The sequence below is a fragment of the Gobio gobio genome, assembly GCF_949357685.1.
Source record: "Gobio gobio genome assembly, chromosome: 2".
Taxonomy (NCBI): Eukaryota; Metazoa; Chordata; class Actinopteri; order Cypriniformes; family Gobionidae; genus Gobio; species Gobio gobio.
Genome location: NC_137098.1, coordinates 50,730,007 through 50,751,169, shown reverse-complemented (window position 1 = coordinate 50,751,169; position 21,163 = coordinate 50,730,007). Strand labels below are relative to the sequence as shown.

General features: G+C 36.8%; 1 protein-coding gene across 4 annotated transcripts in view; it reads left to right on the top strand.

Moving 5' to 3' along the window:
* plekha7b (pleckstrin homology domain containing, family A member 7b) overlaps window positions 1-21,163 on the top strand; it is a 139,404-nt gene that overhangs the window by 39,784 nt on the left and 78,457 nt on the right. For 2 of the 4 annotated variants that reach the window (XM_079810527.1, XM_079810526.1), the window contains exon 1: window positions 15,014-15,373. The exons of the other annotated variants lie outside the window; for them this stretch is intronic. The gene's annotated coding sequence lies outside the window, so the exon portion shown is untranslated. Of the gene's footprint in view, window positions 1-15,013; window positions 15,374-21,163 lie in introns of those variants that run through there. 4 annotated transcript variants of the gene reach the window in all.

The window sequence follows — 21,163 nt, the reverse complement described above, 5'->3', positions numbered from 1 at the left end:
ACGCTCTACTGATGCTTGCGATGTGAAACTGTGTTAAGACTTTAGGGACTTTGGCTAACCTTTGAAAGTACGATCATCACACACTGCAATATTCCTATTTGCATTCGCGCTGCCGCTGATCCGGAGAGAGCAGCTGCCATGTTAATGTACAGTGTATGAAGCAGCTTCACAAAGAGTCTTTTCAACTACAGCTACACATCACTATTTCAATAACGGGGTATAAAAGTGTACTGGAATAAAAGTTTATAGTTTGGCTATAAACACTGATGTCTACGGTAGTGATCAAAATAAGTATTTTGACACTTGTATGTATTGTATTTGATTATCTTTACGCCAGGAGGTGGAGACAAGTGAGTGTTTAAAAAAAGTTGAATGAAGTTGAATCATTCATTTTAAAGATTTGTATGATTCATCGCTGATTCATCCAATAGCAAAACAAGTCTTTATGAATAAGACAAATTTGTTTTTATTATTATTTCGTTCAAATTAAAATACATTTTTAAATAAATTAAAGCAATGAACATTTTGTCAGAACCTCTAACTTGCATGTTTGTCTAGTTGTCTAATGTTTTTTTTTTTTTTTTATACTTAGAATCGTAAGAGACTCGCAATCTCCATTTTACAGAACCGTGCAGCTCGTGCAGGGTTTAATGTTGTATCATCTCATGAATAATCGCAACAACGGTTATAATGCATTACAAAACTGTTCCTGTTGTTATAGCTTTTAAGAGTATGATGATTTACATCATAAAACATCATTAAAAACAAACCATGAACATTATATTCACTTAAATTAACAATGGCTTATAGTTCCCATAGTTGTAATGTTATATGTCTCATATCTTGACATTGTTTAAAATATGCACAGTATCTTAGTACAGTACATTGTTTTACTTTCATTTTTTTTAGTTTTAACCTGTCTACTCCATCATTGTGACCTACTCGTTGTTATGATGCTGAAAGGGTCTTGGTGTCTGAGGGGATTATGAAAAAAAAGATTCCATCCATCTATTTATCATTCCTCCCTCTGGCTGCCCTTCCTGTTACCTCCACTGTGAAATCCCAGTGACAGCTCTGGCTTAGACTGCATGTCATCGTCCAACCATCATCTGTGGTACAGCCACTGGGTCTTAATGTGGACCTTGGAAGAAGCTGCAGAGACTATTTTTTGGGGGGAAGTCAATCAGTTATGGGTACTTTGGTTGAGACAGAGAAACCTGGATCTGACATTCCTAGAATTGGATCATGAAACATAATTTGTTTGTTTCAAGTGAATTAACACTGGAATCTGGAAATCTATGAAATTGTCAAAAATCCCACAATATCTCTGCTGAGGTCTTAAGATGGAATTGTTTGTGAACAAAGACCCTGAGTTGTGTATAGCTGGAGATGACCTGCCATTCCATTTTAAAATGCTCAATTGTCTACTGTCCTAGTATCATTATACTCATGAATCAGTTGTTTTGGCTTTATGCAGCACTGTAGTATTTTACTTTACTCCATAGTGCATTACTCACAGTAAACTACTAGGAAATTGTGTGATTAAGTTCTATTATCCTCATTAGACTTTTTATATGCTTTGGGCTTCAACATAAAAGCCAACCACTATATTAGCAAGCACAGTGTTATGGGTTGCTGCATGTAAAATAGAGCCTTTTCTGCCTGTAGCACTGGTTTTACGTCACTGGCAAAGACCGCCTAGTAACTCAAGATTATAGTTAAAATGTACATTTAGATTTGTATTTGAGATTTATATTTAACATGTAGAATTACATTTAAAATTAAGATGTGGATTAAAGATTTATTTATTTACATTTAGTTGCTACATTTAAATATGCAATAAATATAAATTAAATATAATAGTATTTTTTAAATATTTATTGTATGCATAAAAAACTGAAATTGGCAGTTTGTATTGGTAAATCTTTCAGTAAATATTGGGTTGATTTTTCATTTATTTATTTATTTATTTTATTTTGGAACTGCACTCCATACTCTGTGCATACATTTACTAATTCATTTAATTTTCATGTTGTCATGAGTTTGTCACGCATTCATGTCAGTTCATCAGATCTCCCCATTCGTATGCCACTTGATGCCACGCTGGCTTACCCCTGTAGTTATTTTCTTCTCCATGTACCTGAATTCTATTTGCTCTCTTAACTAATGAAGTGCAGGTTGAGTTAACAGTGTGTGTTAGAGAGGGTTCCTCTGGGAAGGAGAACATGTCTTCCCAACTGCCATCTAAACTGAGAATAGAGAGAGGTGTGAAGATGCGTCACTGATCTGTATGGATGCACTCCTTTTTTTTAATTGATAACAACACATCATGGAGATTTAACTCAGAGAGAGAGAGAGAGATAGTACAAGGGGAAAAAAATTGGATATACATTTATTATCGGGCAGAAAATATTATATATATTTGTTGTAAACAGTGTGCTAACAGTGTGTCTTTTTTAAAATAGAAAGTGGAGTTGCCTGTTGTCGAAAAAATACTATTATATAGGCTAATACTATATGTACAAATTTAATTATTTAGTAGTTGATGTTTTGTGTAAAAGATTATTTAATGTACACATGCTTGATATTCACTGAAAATTTTAAGACAAGAAATTATGGATCAGCTTTTGGAAGATATGCTAATCGGTTTAGTGGGCACAGTTATCAGCCATCGCTGAAACTCAGAATGACCAAATATTTATCGTCCTGACCGTATTTTGGTGTATGGTGTGAGTATGGTATGCATGTATGCACGTTTGGTTTTTATAACTAATATTTTCAAAAATACCATGGTAGACATTTACAAGTTTCTGTCATCATAGATTGATATGTACTCATCTCTGCTTGTAAACTATTACATAGTCATCAGACCCTGTTCAGCCCAAACATTCCCTTCACTGACCTTTCTACATTGTCCCTGTCCTGGTTTTTAGAGCTGATTTCACAAGGCTAATACATATCTATATGGTTTAAAACCAGACTAGCTGTCCTATAACTGGATTGGTGTGTACGGCACTCAGTGTGTTCTGTCTGTGTGACTGAATTGACTGTGAGGTGACAGAAGGACAAAGGCCAACATCTGGAACCAAATAGGATTGTGCGTATTTTGTTGATTTTAGAGCCCATTAGCACTGGTTTCCACATTTTTATGTCTCTCTCATTGTTTATCTCTCTTTTCCACACTTGTAATGGAAAAAAGTTACTGATTTTTCATGATATCGTCATTTAAATCTTAATGGAAAACAGCCCAGAAATACCACAATACCTGTTATCAAACCATCTCTTGGTTGTGGTGTGGGTCATATGGTCATTGTTTTTCAGTAATGCTGCATGACTGTTTCATAGCTACAGTTGGCTATGCATCATTGGTGTATATATATATATATATATATATATATATAACATACATACATACATACATACATACATACATACATACATACATACATACAGTGAGGAAAATAAGTATTTGAACTACCTGCTATTTTGCAGGTTCTCCCACTTAGAAATCATGGAGGGGTCTGAAATTGTCATCGTAGGTGCATGTCCACTGTGAGAGACATAATCAAGAAAAAAAAATCCAGAAATCACAATGTATGATTTTTTAACTATTTGTTTGTATGATACAGCTGCAAATAAGTATTTGAACACCTGAGAAAATCAATGTTAATTTTTGGTACAGTAGCCTTTGTTTGCAATTACAGAGGTCAAACGTTTCCTGTAGTTTTAAACCAGGTTTGCACACACTGCAGGAGGGATTTTAGCCCACTCCTCCACACAAAACTTCTCTAGATCAGTCAGGATTCTGGCATGTCGCTGAGAAACACGGAGTTTGAGCTCCCTCCAAAGATTCTCTATTGGGTTTAGGTCTGGAGACTGGCTAGGCCATGCCAGAACCTTGATATGCTTCTTACAGAGCCACTCCTTGGTTATCCTGGCTGTGTGCTTCGGGTCATTGTCATGTTGGAAGACCCAGCCTTGACCCATTTTCAATGCTCTAACTGAGGGAAGGAGGTTGTTCTCCAAAATCTCGCAATACATGGCCCCGGTCATCCTCTCCTTAATACAGTGCAGTCGCCCTGTCCCATGTGCAGAAAAACACCCCCAAAGCATGATGCTACCACCCCCATGCTTCACAGTAGGGATGGTGTTCTTGGGATGGTACTCATCATTCTTCTTCCTCTAAACACGTTTAGTGGAATTATGGCCAAAAAGTTCTATTTTGGTCTCATCTGACCACATGACTTTCTCCCATGACTCCTCTGGATAATCCAAATGGTCATTGGCAGACTTAAGACGGGCCTGGACATGTGCTGGTTTAAGCAGGGGAACCTTCCGTGCCATGCATGATTTCAAACCATGACGTCTTAGTGTATTACCAACAGTAACCTTGGAAACGGTGGTCCCAGCTCTTTTCAGGTCATTGACCAGCTCCTCCCGTGTAGTTCTGGGCTGATTTCTCACCTTTCTTAGGATCATTGAGACCCCACGAGGTAAGATCTTGCATGGAGCCCCAGTCCGAGGGAGATTGACAGTCATGTTTAGCTTCTTCCATTTTCTAATGATTGCTCCAACAGTGGACCTTTTTTCACCAAGCTGCTTGGCAATTTCCCCGTAGCCCTTTCCAGCCTTGTGGAGGTGTACAATTTTGTCTCTAGTGTCTTTGGACAGCTCTTTGGTCTTGGCCATGTTAGTAGTTGGATTCTTACTGATTGTATGGGGTGGACAGGTGTCTTTATGCAGCTAACGACCTCAAACAGGTGCATCTAATTTAGGATGATAAATGGAGTGGAGGTGGACATTTTAAAGGCAGATTAACAGGTCTTTAAGGTTTAGAATTCTAGCTGATAGACATGTGTTCAAATACTTATTTGCAGCTGTATCATACAAATAAATAGTAAAAAAATCATACATTGTGATTTCTGGATTTTTTTTTTAGATTATGTCTTTCACAGTGGACATGCACCTACGATGACGATTTCAGACCCCTCCATGATTTCTAAGTGAGAGAACTTGCAAAATAGCAGGGTGTTCAAATACTTATTTTCCTCACTGTATATATGTATATGTGTGTATATGTGTGTGTGTGTGTGTGTATATATTATTTTTTTCCCAGAATGCACAATTTGCCCAAACAATTATGATAATAGTATTATTAATAAAACAAATATTACTAATATTGTCTTAATTTCGTTAACCAGTATTTAATAATCACACTAAGCCTTATCGCAAATTCAGATTTTATTTTGATTAATCATGTAAATCATGAAAAAAATAGCATATTTATACTAGTAACGTATTTTCCTGACTATAAGTTGCCCCGGAGTATAAGTTGCATCTGTCAAAAAATGCGTAATGAAGAGGAAAAAAACATGTATAAGTCGCAATGGACTGTAAGTTGCATTATACTGGACTATAACGCCAGCTTCACACCGCATGCGCAAGCAGTGCGTTGGCAGGGCAGAAGCGGTGCGGAGAGCATACATATTTATTTTGTTTCAGTATTAAAATATATTTTCCTAACATTTAAATACTGCGACTCTGCTATCAGCATTTCTCTATTTGTTTAAGCATTCTGTACTGTTGGTTGGCTGAACCAATGGCATGAGTTTAGGGCTGGACTATTTGTTTGTGTGACCAATGGCAGACAGGTGAGACAGAAATTCACTCCTCTGTATTTAAGCAGTTCTGCTTGTTGTATCTAGTGGCACAGCAATACACATTTCACCTTTATAAATATAAGATAAAAGGTTCGCCTAATGGATGGGCTCTTTTTCCTTTCTTTTCGTTATTAAGTTGTAGGGTACACAGAAAAACTTCTGGCATTCTCACTGAAATGAATAGTGTGTCTGACAGCTATCAGACAGCTATATCCTATTATCTGTGCCTCTGTCCTTAAATGCCCGTCAAAATAGAGCCTGTGTCTGTTCTACAACTCACCCCTGGCCCTGCACAGCAGGAGATGCCAGACTACAGCACTGCAGTGAATGTAGGTGAATTCCTGATGCCATATACTGAAAGGAGAAGAAGAATCCAGATTCCATAACTAGAACCTAGACTATTTAGAAAAGTTTCAGTGACTACAAACATTTAGACTGTAATACCTCAAGAGTCCTATGGCTTCTGTGACTTAAGCGTGAGTTGGCAGTGTATTGATTTTTTTTAATTGACTTGTTAGTGCTGGTTCCATTTGAACTCAGTGATTATTTATTGTCCTGTGCAGAGAGTCTGGGGCTTTGGAGTAAGCTACATATCCTTATACATAATGGATTGTGTTGGCCTTTATGCGTAGTGGATATTGCTGAAGGAATATTTTCAGTATCAACAATATAACAAGGATTTTCTAGACTTAATAAAGATTCAGAAAGTTGGAATGACTTATGATTTCTGCCGGGATTATGGTCATTTTCCCCTCAAGCTTTAGATTTAGACCAGAGATGAAACGGATAATCCAGATGTGAACATGAGTGGTCACTGGTAAGTGTTTGAATATGTGAGTGTGTGTAGGTCAGATTTTGCCTACATTGTAGACCAGTCAACTTTTCAGTTAATGCTATAAAAACATTGGTGATCAATGGAAAGTCCCCGCCATGATATAATGCACACTTTATAGAGCACTATTACATATATATCCATCCTTTTGGCCAGTCATTATCACACCCGGGAGCTCATTTTTTCATATTAAAAACCAAACCAGAAGAAAATGCTTACAAGAAAACAGCTGCTCAGGTACAGCACTCAGTATGACATCCTGCAGATAGAACAATGTGCAGCTATAAGTATGAGTCATTGTTTGTTCTTTGAGACGGGAATATTTGCATTTAAATAAACGTCCTCTCCTTCCACATTGTGGATTCAGTCTAATGGCATCAGTGTCTGATGGATTGTGACGTACAATAATACAAGAACAATGTCCTTTTGTTGCATGCAACATATAAGCATTTTATAAGGGTTTGTTTAGTACAGCTGTCCCTAGATGGAGGAAAACAATGTTTTAATTTTTCCACATGATAGTTGGCTGTTTAAGGCATCGTTGCTATACTGCTAGAAAGTCTAATGACCCATTGACTTCGCTAATAGGAAGTAGTAACTTGTTTTAAAAGCCACAACTAAGAGCTCACAGTCTAAATGGTAATTTTTTGGCTCATCTGATTTGAAACCTTTTGGAATAAAATAGTCCATCCCTGGTGTGACCATAGGTACCAGGGTTTTTTGGCATTGCAGAACCCTGGCTCTAATGCCATTGATGTATTCTGCCTGCTGTAAATCTGTTTTATTGCAACGCGGAGCCTAACATTGTGACAAGGTTGCTTACATTTGGAAGAGAACCATCAGTGATTTAATGCAGCTAAGTGTTTGGCTGAACTGAAGCCATCGCCTGTCGAAACCTCAACTGCAGAGTGTCCTGAGAATAGCACAAAACTGAACATTTCTAATCTAAAGAGATGAGCTGAAAACTGCTCAGAGGGCTTGTCGGAAGCAAAGCTTTTGCAAGATTACGAGATGTCTGAAGTTACAGAAACACAGATAATTTAGTGCCTTCATTTGACCTAAGGAATGACAGGAGGGACATATTCTTCCTGTGCTGCTTTAGGCATCTTTGATTTTGTCCCTGGGTTACTTTTCTTTGATTTTGCTTTGACTTAAATTTTCCCTAGAGTTAGCCTTTGAAATAGTTGAAAATCTCCTATGAAAATTGTTTGTTAGCTTGTTTTTTATATATCAGACTGTAACCTTCAGTGAGTTCAGGATGTTAATAAAAATGTGTGTGTGTGTGTGTGTGTGTGTATATATATATATGTGTGTATATATATATGTGTGTATATATATATATATATATATATATATATATATATATATATATATATATATATATATATATATATATATATATATATATATATATATATTAGGGGTGTAACGGTACACAAAACTGACGGTTCGGTACGTACCTCGGTTTTGAAGTCACGGTTCGGTACGAGTTCGGTACAGCAGATTTACAAAATTGCTTTTTATTTATTTTTTATATTTGACAGTGGTTTACTGGGGAAAAAAAGTGTCTGTCCTTGAATGAATTAAATTATATCTAAAAGTTTATTTAAGATATTTCTGTAAATTATATAGGGATCCCTTACTTGCACATTAATATTAAAGATTAACCACAGAGCCCAAACTATTAGCCTAAATTCAGTTGCTATTTATTTTTAGGTATAATAATCAACACTCAAATAACACATTGTGTGGAAATATGTAAACTTCACATAAGGCAGTTTTGGCATTAACTCCTAAATCTAATTATAATTATTTTTTTTTTCTCCAAATCGTTGTTGAAATATAGTACTTTATATACAGTGTTTGTCATTTTCATGACAGGTTTATTTAACATGCATGAAATAATCAAGACATCACTAACAGGTTCAGTAGAATATAATGAATATAACGGCTAATATAGTGCACATATTTAGTGAAAGAGTTGATTTCTCTAGTGAATATAAATCTGTGGACACTGAATGACTGCCTGAGGTAAATGTAATGCTAACGTTACATGACATTGTTTAGTTTACAGCAGTTATATTGAGGTCTTTCCGCCGTTGAAACACTGATATAGCGAATACACCACATATATACATGACAGTAAGTTGTAATGTATCCTCAGCATACCTTCAGATCGTTATTCATGTTTATTCTTTAGTAAGAGATGATCGATCGCCTTCACAGATGATCGCGTTCACGCGGGTGCGCGTCGCGCGGCCGCTTGAACTGTGATCAGTGACCAGTCACGCCACATAGAGCGTCAAAACGGCATTTATCGTTTGAATTTCGTGATAAAATGAACTGAATACTTAATATGTTTGTGTGGGAACTCGGATTGAAGTGTGTTCCGCGCTTACAACAAGCCGACTGAACTGTTAAAGATTACATTCATAACCGTTCGATACACGCGTGCACCTTCACAAATGATCGCGTTCACGCGCGCGCGCCGCGCGGCCACTTGAACTGTGTTCAGTGATCACTGATCAGTCACGCACATTAAAGAGCATCAAAACGTCATTTATCGTTTGAATTTCATGATAAAATGGACTGAATACTTAATATGTTCGTGTGGGAACTCGGATTGAAGTGTGTTCCACCCTTACAAGAAGCCGACTGTTAACTGTTAAAGATTACATTCATAACCGTTCGGTACACGCGTGGACCGAACCGGAAGCCCTGTACCGAAACGGTTCAATACGAATACGTGTACCGTTACACCCCTAATATATATATATATATATATATATATATATGTATGTATATGTATATGTATATATATGTATATATATATATATATATATATATGTATATATATATATACGTGTGTATATATATATATATATATATATATATATATATATATATATATATATATATATATATATATATATATATATATATATATATATATATATATATATATATATATATATATATATACGTGTATATATATATATAGATGTATGTGTGATGCATTTTTCTGGATTGTTTTAAAAGAAAGTTCAAAACCAGCATTTATTTGAAATTAAATAATTTGCAACATTATATAAGTCTTTACTTTCACTTTTAATTAGTTTAATGCATCCTTGCTGAATAAAATTAATTTCTTAAGAAAATTATATTACTGACCCCAGACTTGGAACAATATCAAAATTATGCCCTACAAAATGTCCTTAAAAATGGAAATCTGTGATGAGTTTTGAGTTGGTGAATTAAAGTTACATCATTAGCATTCTCTGTGTCTGCTCTCTGGATGGACAGTTGACAGCTCTTATTAGTAGGAAGAATGTGGCCTGAGAGGAATGTATATTTCCTGTATGACTCTTTATTATCCTGCAGAGGTTGTGTCCTTGCTGCAGATATTACTGGGCCGCTCTGATGTTGACTGCATGGAGTCCACGGGAACATGTTTATATACCCAAAGAACAACTGTCACAGCAGTATTTCCCTCTGCAGCACCCTGCTGACAATGTATTGTCTCATATCTTTGTCTCATTTTCCCTCCGACAGTCAGAAAGAAGGTATTGCATCTCAAGTTAAATCTCAGGTTTACATTTTCTCAGGTCACTCGAAGGTCAGGTCACTTCCAAGATCACAGATCCTAAGAATATTGAGGCAGTCAAATGCTCAGTGTTTTACATATGGATAACATGAAACCCACATCTGATAAGGAACTATAATAATGGAGATGACAAGGAAATGCATTCTTGGTTAGCATATTTGTTCTGGGTTTATTACTTTTTCATTTCCAGTCACTTTAGTCCAATTAAAACAGGAGGTAGTAGTGCTATGTATGATTTGGCTGCTTGTCTCTGATGCCTTCATCCAATGTGACTTTTCTAGGTATTTTGTCCCAGACTAATAGGCCAGGATTTCCAGACATTTGAAGAGGAAACAAGTGCCTCCTTTTAACTTTTATGTGCCGTAACTAATTCTTGTGTGTGTTCCTGTTGCTGATCCATGTTTATTAAGTGGATCCCATTGCTGTTGATTACTTGGCTTTTGAAAGAAAAAAGAATTATAGTTTGTGCTCTCAGCCTAGTGCAAAACACAGGGGGGATTTAAATCTTAAGTAGGAACAGTCCTATTTACAAAGAAAAATTAACCTGAGTGTTTGCGTTTAAAATGGAATTTGATACTTTTTCCAAATTTTTTTTCCCACAGCACCCGTGAATTTAATCTGCAGCATTATTTATAATCAGTATCAGTGTTTCTAATTTCACTCTATGACAGCCTCATTTGGAGGGCAGTGGTGATGTGGTGCCTGGGGCTGTCTAAGACTACAGACCACATGCTTCCTTATTACTGCGACAAATGTGCGGTCCAGTCAGTTTGTCATTACTGGTTAGCTGCGCCAGATTACCGAATACCACAATCTTTCAATACCTTATTCAAGCCCAGAGAACGCAGTTGTAAAGAAGATTGCGTTATCACCTTTGTAAAATATCTCTGTGTGCTCTGAAAAAAATTGTATAGAAACAATTTTCAATCATAAATTGCTAGTAAATTTCACAAATAATTACAAAGAAGTCTGCAAGTAACGCATTGAATTAAACCTGAAATTTTGAAGTTGAAAGACTGAAATAGTGTTCTCTTGTAAAATGCACTCCAAAAAAACTACTTTTAATTTTTAATTATTATTTTTTGTACAGTATATATGTGTACACTACCTTTCAAAAGTGACCATAAAACCATTAATAATGTTAAGTGTCCAAGAAAGTTTAGAGCTGATGACAATCGTTTAGTATGCACATCATGGGTAACAAGCCATGGAAGGCGAAAGAAGCCAAAAGATGTTGTGCATTATCACATTATCAACCATGATTAATTGCGGTCTCAAAGGAAGGAACATAATCACAGTATCACAAGCATATGCATCTTGTGTTCTGTCCTGATTGCAAAAACAAGTTTGTTACTGCAGTGCTTGGAACAGCTTATGATTTTGAATAGTCACCACTATGACATTTTTGTATGATACTTTATTTGTTTATTGTAAGATTCTTTTCTATGTATTTAGAATGCAAATGTTGACATGACTGAATAAAGATGAAGATATCCTTATGTTCTGCTGCTCTGCTCAGGGCATGCAATATCTATCCTGCAGCTATTACTGCAGATGCTGAGGTACTAAACCTAGACATGGTGGCATCTGTCGGTTTATATTGGTTGATTGACGTGCAAACTTTATGGTTTGTGATTTTAATTTGTTTTTCTGCCTGTCTTGACATTTGTTTGGCTCAGAATTACTTATCAAAACCACTCATGTCTGTGTCATTCTGTCTCTCCTGTCATTAGGTCCCGTCTTGCCATATGTGTTAGCAAAGCCCATAAAAGTTACATGATGATTTTGTTAAGGTTATGCCTCTGCTACGTGAACAGTAAGCTAAACTGAATCAATGTTTGGCAGAGAGGTTGGTTTGGTTTGAGAGGCTGTGCCAACTGCCAAGCTGATATGGACAAAGGAGGCATGTTGTAGGCTGTTGTTGGGGTCACCACAGATAGAGTTTCTTAATGAACTCGGCACAGGTCATTGTTCCTGATTTAGATAAAGCAGGTTTGGGTGTGTTTCACTAATTATTTCCCTGTGATTTTGCAGAACTCACTATCGATCCCCCATTCTTCTTCTTTCCAGGTAACTTCAACTTTTTTTTCGCCCCAACACAAATTGCTGTCGCTATTGATCTTCTAAGAGCCTTTAAAATTCATTTCATTGTGACTGACTGGGTGGCCATAAAACAGCTATTTGTGTGATAAATTGCTGCGAAATAGTTCTTTATAAATATTTATTAGCAAGCTAATTTTGTGCCAGTGAAGTGATGGAAGTGCTGATGCTGCCATATTCCTATGGGCGAATCTTTTCCCTCAGGCCATTGTGAAGATCTCGGTATATGGACAAAGAGGGGTGTGTATAGTGCTTTGTTGATCAGTAGTTATTTAACTAAGACTTTTTGCCGACTAATGACAAAGCGTTTGATGGGCTTGTTAATATTAGGCTATTAAAAGACTCCACAGAAGTGCTGACCATAGGAAGCTCTATCTCATAAACGAGGATGTAGACCGTTTCAAGGCCAAGGGTTCAGCTTCTTCAACTTTTGTTTTGTTAGCTGTTCCCAAACTTTGAAGATCTTTCCAGAGTTTCCCCTCCAGGCGCTCTGGAACGCACTTTTCTGGGGGCTTTGAAATCCGAAGGAGTTCATCTGAGCAAATGTTGTCATGGTAATGCTCTGTTAGCGAGCAAAGCGCCGGATCAGATTTTCATTCAATCTGTTTTGTCTGAAATTAAATGGGTTACATCAAAAACATGTGGGTTTATTTTCTGCGTAATTAGAGGTTTGATATTTTATGAGTTATGACGGGGTAGTTGTCCTCGCTTTAACTGTTTGTTTGTGTAGGAAATTGACCTAATCATTTTGGTAATTATGTCTCACTTAGCATTCATTCTTTTTTGAGACTCTCTTTACACTCACTGCTTGCTTGATACATCATTGTCAGTCCATCACGCTGCTCGTTGAACTGGGTACAGCAGCTGAGCCTGTGAGCAACCAGGCGGAGCGAACAACAGTATTTGTGTTTGTGTTCAACTAAATCTCCCATTCGTTGTTCCGGGACCCTTGTCCTTTCACTTCGCTCTAATTAGCTTTCTGCTGGGGTGCTCTTCAGTGTTGGGTGCTATCCTTTGAAATGTGCTGTGTAATGAACACGGTGAGCTCTGTTAATGTCCTTTATAGTCTGAGGCTTGTTTGGGCCTGTGAGGTCATTTTATGTGCATTATTTTCTTCTATTGGAAATCTGTCTTTTGTATCAAGGAAGCTTGGGGTAGAAGGATTGTCTTTTTTTGTACCACAGTGACAGCACCTTGCAAAGCCTTTTTTAGGAGGGATGTCTCACTCATGAGGGGCCGGGATCATGATGTCACTCAGTAGCAGATTAGGGGCCGTTAATGAAAGGACAGTCAGAGAGAGGTGCTCGATGCCACTAACAGGAAAAGAGCAGTCACTGTTGTTGGTTAGACTCCAAATAGGATCAAAAATGTTGACGAGAGACAATTGCGGATATATTCCGGCTGGTTTAATGTTCACATTTCATGAATTTGACAGAAGTGCTTTACTGTACATTTACATTCATGCCAAGGTATACATTGATATCTCAATTGATAGCTCCATTTTAATAGTTTTTGCAATTGTAATTCAATGTCTTCTTTTTTAAATAAATAACTAAATTAGTTAATTTAGTGTGATTTATTATCAAAATCTTAGCAAATATTAAAAATTCGAATTGTCTTTATTACTTTTAAAATGTTTATTTGATTGACAATCCTTTTATATATTTGTGACTCCTCCATAGCCCTTAAAGATATCTCTAGAGATATCCAGAACTCTGTAAAAATGCTTTTTAAATACGCTATATAAAAGCTTTAAAATCATCCAGTGAAACCCGCCTGTAAAAATGAAATGCAATTGGACAAAAAAATGGCACAGTTAAAGTAATTCTCTGAAAGGCTGAGCAACCAAATCCCACAGTGCTTTCCTCTTACAATTGATCTTTTCTTCTTCAGTCTCTCCTCTTGACTAAGATGTATAACGTTCATAAAGCTGTAGATTACTATAGTGTACTAGAGTGTATTTCTTAGTGAAATGCATGCTTAATGTGACGTGTTTTGTACAAAGTTGTGTAAAGTGTTTATTATTGCTGCTGACTTAGGCTTTATTTTATTCAGTGTTTTTGTTACACCATTAAAAAAAAAATCTAATCCTTTTACTGTTTACCTTTTACTTTTTACTGTACAAATATACATATTTATAAAAAAAAAACTCAGTTTCACATCCAAATGCATTTTTAAACTTTTTTTTAAATGTGCAAGGGTTATTGAAATAAGGCTCTAAAGGCCATTGTTCCATTGAGCTGAATGTTTTTTTTTTTCTGGGTATCTAATTCAATATTTGCTTTAGAGTTGTGCAAATAACACCTGCTTTCCTGGTCTGCATACCTCCATGTTTTATCACTTGTGAGTTAACCTAGTAGTATTTACAGCCCACAGTCTGGCCAGTAGGTTGAAATGCGGCAAACATGCTGTTGGAGAGAATCTGATGCAGGTGCAGTGGTGTGTGCCTTGACTCAGAACAAGGTTTTGGTTAACGAAGGGGGAAACATTCCTCTGTATGCTGTCATATATGGTCAAATTGACAATAAAATGACATGTTTGCAGTGATGTTGTCAAATCATCAGGGTTTTCCCCTCATTTTTTGCACAGGAAACTCTCAAAACTATAACAATTCAGCTGTATGCTTTTGCCAGGAAAATCTGGCAGTACAATAGAAACAATAGATGCTTTCTGGGAGGGCTGGTGCGATTAAAGCCGGGTTGGTTATGGGTTATGATGCTCAGATAAGGAAATATTTATTTTGTCACAGAAACGCCTCCCAATTTAGTTTTCTGTCCCCTGACGTCCTCATTAATGGGCTGTAGTTTGGCAAGATACAGAGAATGTGGGAGTTAGAGAGAGAGAGAGAGAGGGAGAGAGAGAGGGAGAGAGAGAGCGGGAGGGAGGGAAAGTTAGAGAAAAGAGGGTAGATCTGATAAGCTGTGTAGCTGAGCTCGGTTCTGGTCATGAAAGAGTTTGATCTCTGAACAGTCGTCAAATACTTTGTGTTGAGTGAAACTTCTGGCAGGCTGTTCTCAGGAGAACTTGTGGAGATTGGAGAGCTTTGGCTGCTTCACTTCAGCAGGATTTCAACTTTCCCATCAGAGCTCTTCTCTCATCCTGCCACCGCTTCGGAGGACAAACCCGACTGGTGGAATGAGCCCAGGAGGAAGTCGATAATCGACTGCGCTCTGGCAGGTGAGACAACTTTAGGGCTGCAGCTAAAGAAAAAGAGTTGAACATGAGGTTGAATGAGAACATCCGGAACTTTGTGTTTACCTAGTGTAAAAGTGTCTTGACTCTGTTCCCCTGGTATAGTACAGCGTCTAGGTGAGAATGCCATGGTGCTGCTGCTTGAACTCTGATGCTAAGAGGTCTTAATCTTTATCAGATGCACCAAATTTACCCCTGAGCTTGTTGTTCGTTGTGAAACTTGGTACAGCCCGCTAGCTGACCGTTGGACTCTGAATATCTGCAATGAGAAAACATAAATCTTATTGAACATTTTTTATAACCGTGCAGCCTGCTTGGTAAAATAATTTTACAGCTGAGAAAATAGACTGTGAAAATAAAGTTAAAACGTTAAACTTCTAAGCTCTGTTATTTTTGTTATTGCTATTTTTAAGTTGGGTGGGGAGTGTAATGTGGTTAATCAGGCAAAGAAACCACATTTAATTCATTACAGACACCCTTGATAGTGCTTTGTGATAATGCTATCTTGATTTGGCTTTGTGTGCCAAAATGTGTTTTTGTAGTGTGCTTTCATGTGGCATTGAGGTGACCATTGTAGAAACACATCATTTACATAAACATCAATGTTTTCACAGCAATTTCATAGAATAACCATTCTGGGTTTCCCAAAGAACCTTTCAATGAACTGTTCCTAAAAGAATCTCAAGAAAGTTTTTCCACTCTAAAGAAACTCTTGTGCAATAGAACTAGAAAGGTTCCATCATGGATGTTAAAGGTTCTTCATGGAACCATATGCCAATGAAGAACCTTTATTTTTAAAAGTGTAGGTTTTAAGACCATAAAACCAGATGAACATATAAACAATTCCAACTTTTTAGGGTATGTTTACATGACAACGATGTACTAAAAACAGACAATCCCCGTTCACATGGATCTGCGAAAATGACTAAAAAGGCTTGCATGCCAGGTAAGTAGTTGGCGATGTCACTTCATCAAGAAACACCCTGCGAACACGTAATACGCATGCGTGAACATGTAATGAATACATGTGCATGACGTCACTGTTTTCACAAATTCACGTTTTTGTTGTTTACATGGAGGCGGTAAAGGTATCGTTTTCAAAACCTTGGACTTTAAAGGGTTAGTTCACCCAAAAATGAAAATTCTGTCTTTTAATTAATTAATTACTTACCCTCATGTCGTTCGACACCCGTAAGACCTCTGTTCATCTTCGGAACACAAATGAAGATATTTTAATTGAAATCTGATGGCTCTGAAAGGCCTCCATTGGCTCAATGGCACGGTTCACTCTCAAGACCCTTAAAAGGTACTAAAGACGTCGTTACAAAGTCCATCTCACTACAGTGGTTCTACAATAACTTTATGAATCGGCAAGAATAGTTTTTGTGCGCAAAAAACCCCTAAATAACGACTTATATAGTCGATTTCAAAACACGGCATCATGAAGCTTCGAAGCGTTATGAATCACTGAGTCGAATCAGCAGTTTGGATCGCCAAATTTCAGCAGTTTGGCGGTTTGACACGCGATCCGAATCATGATTTGACTCACTGATTCATAACGCTTCGAAGCTTCATGATGCCGTGTTTTGAAATCGTCATCACTATAGAAGTCATTATTTAGGGGTTTTTGTGCACAAAAACTATTCTCGCCGATTCATAAAGTGATTGTAGAACCACTGTAGTGAGATGGACTTTGTAACGACGTCTTTAGTACATTTTAAGGGTCTTGAGAGTGAACCGTGCATTGTGCCAATGGAGGCCTTTCAGAGCCATCAGATTTCAATTAAAATATCTTCATTTGTGTTCCGAAGATCAACGGAGATCTTACGGGTGTCGAACGACATGAGGGTAAGTAATTAATGACAGAATTTTCATTTTTGGGTGAACTAACCCTTTAAAACCCGTTTTCAAAAGCTTGCGTTTTCAGGCCCCAAAAACTGTTGTTGTGTAAATGAACATACCCTTAAGATAATGATTTCAGATTGTCTTCCTTTAGACCTCTTTTGAAATACATACCTTAATATTACCAGTAATGCAGTGGTATTGCAAATGAGCTTTAGTCCTGCATTATGACTTGATTTGCAGGACTAGGAGAAATCAGTGTCTTCTGTGTAGCTATACTGTTATCAGCAGTTTTGTTAAATAATGTGTTGTTTTTTCCTCTGTATAAACATGTCTTTTAGTTTCACAATCGCCCGTTCTGCTCTTGTGAGATACCAAATGATATGTTCATCCCATGGGTAAAAGCTGTTATAGTACAAGGGGAGTTGAGAGATGAGGTAATACTTCTCTATGTGGACTTTTATCTACTGAATATAAACAGGCCAGACTGCACCACTTCACAACTTCTTGCACTTGACTGTCAGCATGCTTGTGGTGTCTCTAATACTGGATGTATACGTGTTGTCTGTCTTTTTAGCAAATCATTTCACTCAATAATTTAATGGTATGTTTAATAAAATGTCAGTTTGATTGGGTGTCCTTTACATACTTCATCTCTTTACATTAGTAATAAGCTCTTTCATGTCAAGAGGTAAGTTGAACCAGTGGGCAAAACATGAACAATTTACATTCCCAAAAGGTATTTGTTATTTATATAAAAAATTAAATAATAATAAAATAACGTTCTGAATATTGTCAAATTTTGCCTTTTTTTTTTCAAGAAACGTTAATATTCATTTTATTTAATCAAGAACAAAAACGAGAAAAAAATAATTGTGATCATGTCTAAATATAAAATGAAATATATTCCTATCATGTGACAAATTGTTCATGGTTTCATTTATAAAGGGGTAGACACACCTTATCCACTTTGTCCTATTAATCATATACATTTCCATTTTTCTTGTCACTAGAATTAAGACAAAGCAGCAATCTAATTCATGATCATGATCATCATTCATAATGTCATAGGCTGCTTTCCCTCAAACCTGCATCATGGCTAAACAAACAGTGCTACTGTTTGCCATTTTGTTTATCCTCCAATGCTAATGCAGGGAATTCCGTAGCAAGTAGTTCGGAAGTAATAAGATGAGAACAAAAGGGCTAAAGAATGCAGATTCCTAATTAACAGTGGAAAATAGCAAAACTATTGTATAGGGCCAATGCAGTTTAGCAAAGTGCATGATGCTTTGGGAACAAAGCTAGGGCAAGAGGAAATCAGGAAATGTGCTTGTTTTTGTAGCCCATCACAGGAAGGTGCACCAAACTGTGCCTGCCAGGCTGATGACGACTGAGCGAGGTACAGTGTCTTGCGTGCATCATCGTTTTTTGTACAGGTTCCACTTCTGGCCTGTTTTACTGAATGTGACATAAAGAGCTGCTTCTCGCTTCTCAGATAATCAACACTAATAATGAATGACTTCAACAGACTGTTTAACACGATACAATCTGTATTGTGGGGTCACAGGAGTTGTATTTCTTTTTCTTTTTTTTTCTTTTTTTAGTAATGTCGGTGTTGGTTTGCTTTTTTTCCATTGTTATTTTAGTCATGCATCCTACAATGATTGTGGTTTAAAACCACTTTGTGAAATCAAATCCAGCTATTATAATCCATTAAAATGCCTTATTCAGCTTCTTATACCTAACTCACATTGACTCCATAGGTGCATGAAGTCTGGAAAATTCTCTTAGAAATGCCAAATGTAATTTAATGGAGTCTGATGGCAGGCCTGCGGCTGACTCCCCTTAGATGTGGATGGCATAAATAAAAAAAGAGGCCTGGCTGCAGTCAGGCTGCCCAAGAAAGAGCTGAAAGCCCTGTAATGATGAAGAACCTTTCAGAGGAGGGTCTTTTAGTTTACATTACAATGATGGACGGACCAAGCTTACTGGTAAACCGGGGACACTGCGTTTTAGGAGCACTTCTGTCGGTTCCAGTGCTTTATCAAACATTATTTGCTAATATTTGTGTTTTTATATAGGTTTTATCGATGTGTTTTGAGTTTCATAGTGTTACTACGGTTTTACTATATTCCATTGAATATTTGTCTTGCATTTCAATTTTTATTTGGTTTTCCTGTGATGATATTGATCATTACATATATAATTTCACAGATGAGTTGGCAGGATTGACTTCATGTTTATTCAGGAACTGGGCTGCAACAAGATAGATAAAACCATTGTTGTAGTGAAGGCTTTGTTGGACATGCTTTTATGTCAAGTGTTCTTTGATGCACTGAAAAGCTTTTATGCGGCGGAGTTTCCTGATGCACTAAATGTTCGATTAGAGATAAAAGCTTGTGTTTGGAGACGTATGTTTGCATTCAGCAGAACTGTCTTTTGAGGACATTTGTTCCGGATTCCTGTGGAGAATGAACTTGACAATGTTGTGTCACTGGGGGTGTATGATGACATGTTCCGCAGAGGCAGAGAAGTGTTTTCCACAGCCTGTTAAATCTGACAGTGTACTGTGAAAGGAGCATGCCTGAGTTTATTGGTCATGATGAACGTGCCACCACCATAAGTTTAGGAAGGCTAATAAGGGTCTGTTTTTGGAATGCTGACATAGATCTCTTGCTGATGATAATTTCTTGTATGGCGGTTAGAGCACATTCTGAGCCGTGCTGCTCATGCGGGCAGTATAGGCTCGAGTCCAGCTCATGTAATTTCCTTTCTAGTCAACTAAGTGCTAAGAGAAAAAAATTAATTATCTTATATTCAGTGTTGCTTGCCTTGTATTTAAACATCTTCAAACCAGAATAATAAGTGCTGTTGCTTCCCTGGAATGAAAGTCACTTTGTACACTGGTATATCAGACCACAGTAATATTATGTTATTGTAATTTGTATTAGTTTTTTGTTTCCTTGTTACATGCAGTTACTATATCAATCACTTTAAATTATGCATAATGATATGCAATTAATCCTAAAACAAACCCATAACCCTATACACATAGTACATTAATATTACTCAGTACTTAAATGGATAATTACACTGTAACAGTATTCTTAAAATAAAGTGTAACCGGTTTTTTTTAATATTTCTATTTAGCTTTAATTTATATTTATTTCAGCTTAAGTGTTAGTAAGTTTAGTTCTTCAAATTCAACTTATTTTATTTAAATTATTTGCCAAGGCAAGTTTGTTTTTCATCTACAACCCCAAATCAGTAAAAGTTGGGACAGTACGCAAAAAAAAAGAAAAAAAGAAGTGATTTCTAAATTTACTTTGACTTGTATTTCATTGCAGACAATATGAATACAACATATTTCATGTTTTGTCTGGTCAACTTCATGTCATTTGTAAATATGCATCCTTTCCTGTCATTCAGACCTGCAACACATTTCAAAAAAAGTTGGGACAGGAGCAATTTAGGGCTAGTAATGAGGTGAAATGGTTAAATAATGATGTGATTTGAAACAGGTGATGTCAACAGGTGATTGTAATTATGATTTGGTACAAAAGCAGCATCCAAGAAAGGTCTAATCCTTTAGGAGCAAAGATGGGCAGAGGATTGCCAGTTTGCCAACAAATACGTGAGAAAATTATTGAAATGTTTAAAAACAATGTTCCTCAAAGAAAGATAGGAAGAGATTTGGATATTTTACATTCAACAGTGCACAACATAATTTAAAGATTCAAGGAATCTGGAGGAATTTCAGTGCGTAAAGGACAAGGGCACAAGCCTAAGCTGAAGAACGGTGATCTACGATCCCTCAAATTCACTGCATCAAGAATCGTCATTCATCTATAAGCGATATCACCACATGGGCTCAGGACTACTTTGGCAAACCTTTGTCAAGTACCACAATACGTAGTTACATCCACAAATGCC